This window comes from Rhagoletis pomonella, unplaced genomic scaffold (genome assembly GCF_013731165.1).
Source record: "Rhagoletis pomonella isolate Grant_MI unplaced genomic scaffold, Rhpom_1.0 Rhpom_scaffold_00003, whole genome shotgun sequence".
In the NCBI taxonomy this organism is placed as follows: Eukaryota; Metazoa; Arthropoda; class Insecta; order Diptera; family Tephritidae; genus Rhagoletis; species Rhagoletis pomonella.
In genome coordinates, this window is record NW_023458557.1 from 38,563,202 (window position 1) to 38,567,321 (window position 4,120).

Sequence of the window (4,120 nt, forward strand, 5' to 3'; positions counted from 1 at the left end):
CGAAAATTTATTTAAAAACTTTATTTCTCAACTCACTTTTTACTTATTTATAATCACAAATTTTATCAGAGTTTGTTGGTGCCGGGTAAACGATGCGTACAGAAATTTGCGAATATGATATAAGCGGAAATGTCAGAAAATTGCCAGCTCAGAGTTGCTCTGTGTGAAAGCGATGGGCAACACCAAAAGAGAAATCGACGAAAATGAGCAACAAAAGTTTCTCCGTCTGAACCTAGACAAACGGGAGTCTCCGGGAGCTACTCGGCTTTCACATTCAAGTCGTGTGTGCGCAGCTACCGAACTTATGCGCCGCTAGCAGCCGGTCAGTTTGCGTTTGTACTTCATGCTGTAAGCATCACATGCTCGAGCTGTTTTGCTGAGTACACACATACAGATACAAAAATATTGCGCTTGTATTGGGAGCTCTGCCAACGCTGTGCACCACTGCTCTAAATAAATCAAGCTATAATGAAATTGATGTCAGTAACCGTAGGGACTTAAGTTTAACATGTATCTATCTGAACATAAGATCACTAAGAAACAAGTAAGAAAGTCTAAGTTCGGGCGGGGCCGAACATTAAATACCCGGCGCAAGTATTAAATATATGTTTTTTCACCCTTCCGAAACCTTCCGCTAGATGGTAAGCCGAGGTGTATCAATTTTGAGTAAATTAGCGTCCTTCAATTTCGAAATATTGAAGTTTCAAGCATTTCTTAAATTTACCGTTATATGAGAATCGGCCGTTATTTTAGTCCGATTTCAATAATTTTCAAAGTTTTGCTTACACGTGGCAAGTACAATAACCATACCGAGTTTGGTACAAATTGGTAGAACGGTTACCGATATACATATATGTGATCATAAGTGGGCGGTGCCACGCCCATTTTCCAAAATTTTACCATAAACGTATTTCTTGGTAAAGAATTGTTGCAAGCATAAATTTTGAATAAATTAGCTTCAATATTTAATGATTTATCGAAGATTTTGTATTTCTCTAAATTACCGTTATATGGGATGTGGGCGTGGTTATTGTCCGATTTTAAAAGGTTTCGGCGGTTTTTTATGCCGTACCAAGCCCAACAACTGTGCCAAGTTTGGAAGAAATTGGTGCAGCGGTTACCAAGATATACACATATAACCATAAGTGGGCGTGGCTACGCCCATTTTCCAAAAATTTTTAATATTCTTATTTTTCGTCTAAAACTTATTATAAATGTCAATTTTGAGTGAATAACTCCAGTAGTTACTAAAATATCGCAGTTTTCGTATTTCTGAAAATTACCGTTATATGGGAAGTAGGCGTGGTTATTGAGCGATTTTAAAACTTTTCGGCCATTTGGTATGTTATGCGAAGGCCAACAACTGTGCCAAGTTTGGAAGAAATTGGTGCAGCGGTTACCAAGATATACACATGTAACCATAAGTGGGCGTGGCTACGCCCATTTTCCAAAAATTTATAATATTCTTATTTTTCGTCTAAAAATTATTGTAAATGTCAATTTTGAGTGAATTATCTTCAGTAGTTACTAAAACATCGCAGTTTTCGTATTTCTGGAAATTACCGTTATATGGGAAGTGGGCGTGGTTAAAGTCCGATTTCGCCCATTTTCAATACCAACCTACCTTGGATTAAGGGAAACCTACATACCAAATTTCGTTGAGATATCTCAATTTTTGCTCGAGTTATCGTGTACACGGACAGACGGACAGACGGACAGACGGACAGACGGACAGACGGACAGACGGACAGACGGACAGACGGACGGACAGACAGACATGGCTTAATCGATTTCTTTTTTCATCCTGATCATTTATGTATACATTTGTCTATATCTATCTCGATTCGTTTTGGCTGTTACAAACAACCGTTATGTGAACAAAATTAATATACCCTTGTGCACAAGTGCGCTCGGGTATAAAAATTTTAATGCATTTCGCGCAGGGATAAATCCTTTAATAGATAGTGTGGATGTTATAGTATTGGTTGAAACTAACATCACCGACGATGAACTAACATCACTTTAAATGGGTTTAACACAGAGTATTTAAACAGAGAGAGTAGAAGGGAGGAGGCATAGCTGTATTCATACGAGAGAACTGCACTTTTAATTGCGTCAAGCACGAAACAAATTTCTTCGAAACTATTGAAATGCAGATTACTAGGAATAATTTCACAAGCACCCTGTATGCAATATATCGACCACCTCATCTAAATGTATGCAACTTTATTAAAGTGCTCGATGATCTGCTTAAAATGAACAACAGAAATGAGTGCGCTATGCTAATAGGGGACATTAATATTGATATACAGAGAACTAATAATAGCAGCACCCAATATTTAAACATGCTAGCATCACACGGTATGGAGAACATAGTGACGAAGAGCACGAGAGTAGACATCAGCAGAGGAACTAGCACGATTATTGACCACATATTCATCAGAGCGAGAGCTTTGACAATATCGAGCCCTAACTGCCAAAATAACGTAAGCGACATTTATTTCAAAATTTTCTTTTTGATGCAGAAATGTATCTAGATAATCGAGAAATATTTCTGCATCAAAAAGAAAATTTTGAAAAAAATGTCGCTTACGTTATTTTGACGGTTAGGGCTCGATATTATCTGCAGTAGTGGAAACTAATATCACAGATCCAAGAATGATCGAATACAAGATTGCGCCAACGAGAGAGCATTTTTGAGCGTAATTTTTGCGTGACGTCATCTTGGTGCAATTGCGAGAGAGAATTCCAAAACGCATATAAAAATATGTAAGCAATGCAGAAAAATGTGTTAATTTTAATACTGCATGGCCCAATTTTGCAGGAATCAATAAATATACAAAGATTGATTAATTAGGAACACGTAGCAATAATTTTGGACATGTAGCCCTTTAGATAAGTACGATTTTTAGCACATGAAAAAATTGATGTATTAACAGTGTTTTCAATTTCATGTAGACCAAAAGGAAGGTGTGCAGCAAAGTGAATTTTTGGACTTGCCATTTTAAAAAGCCATGCAGAGAGCATATTTATATTTGTGGACGGTAGCCAACCACCATAAACTCCACAGCTGTTGACTCCACAGCTTTTATTTGAAGACTTTTGTACCATTTCCGAGAGGATGCATGAGTGTGGCTTTTTTGGAAGCAGATATTCTCTGTCAGTAAAACATAATTTAAGCTGAACTTTTAAATGTATAATAATTTGGGCACTGTTTTGTATTAGGTACGTAACAGCGCGGTAATATGCCGCTTGAATTTGCACCTGGCGACCTTATCCACTGGTGCATTACCTCATACCAGCACTAAAAGAATCAGGTACTAACAAAAATAAGTAGGTAGTGAAGTTCATGTATCTATTTACTGTGTAAACTGCTTTTGTATGTATGCGATTACCAGCAACTGTCTACATTAACCATGGAAATATACCTACTACAATTCACCAAGGAAAGGCCAACATAGTTCCATGTAGAAGCTCATAGCTCACACACATAGCACAAAGCTCGATTTGGTGTTTAATGCATGTCCTCGCCGGCAGAACTTCTTCCACTTTTTCGCCAGGTTTGCGTCCGTAGGAAACGATAAAAAAACTTATATAGCCCGCTTTCCTTTTGTTTTCGCTATTACACTTTGCCACTGCACACTTCATTTTGCTTTTTAATGTCTCAATAATTGTTTAAAAGCACGCAGAAATATTAACGCACAAATAATAAAATTGTTATTTGGTTTTTTCGTATGCTCACATTCAACAATTGCACCAAGATGACGTCACGCACACAGCTCATTCTGTCAAAATCACAAAGAGCGGATTAGCGGTACCGCGATTGGCGCAATCTCTATTTCCCTCAATCGTGTCACAGATCACTACTCTCTATTATGTAGGCTCGCTACTAATCGCGAGGTAACTCAAGCAAGAGAGATAAAGAACAAATGCTTGAATACCCGAAAAGTAAGTGAAGGTGTGCGTAACACGAATTGGGGTAGCATCAAAAATGATAGGACACAAGATTGCGGCAATGAGAGAGGATTTTTGAGCGTAATTTTTGCGTGACGTCATCTTGGTGCAATTGCGAGAGAGAAATGCCAAAATGCATATAAAAATATGTAAACAATGCAGAAAA